Source organism: Arachis ipaensis, chromosome B06 (genome assembly GCF_000816755.2).
Source record: "Arachis ipaensis cultivar K30076 chromosome B06, Araip1.1, whole genome shotgun sequence".
In the NCBI taxonomy this organism is placed as follows: Eukaryota; Viridiplantae; Streptophyta; class Magnoliopsida; order Fabales; family Fabaceae; genus Arachis; species Arachis ipaensis.
Window position 1 is genome coordinate 132,507,360 of NC_029790.2, and position 335 is coordinate 132,507,694.

A 335-nucleotide genomic window follows, 5' to 3' on the forward strand; every position below is an offset into this window, starting at 1 on the left:
CTTTCTTTTTTTATTTTATTTTATAATTTTTTTAGTTAGAGATAATTTGATAATAAAAATAAAAAATTTGGTAAAAAAGACGATTTTAAAACAAACTGAAATCTTGGGGACCATTTTATAGCAAAAAAAAGGCTGAAAACAAAATAAATTTTCGACCTCTACGTTAGGAACTAAAATCGTACTTATCCCTTATTTTAATACACCTACTATAATTATAACTATTATAACCACCGGACTTTACTACCATAGGCAACATAGGCTTTATCACTCTATATAGTTTGAAATATAATATATTTTTATATTACTCTTCTGGCAAGACGACAAAAAGACAATGG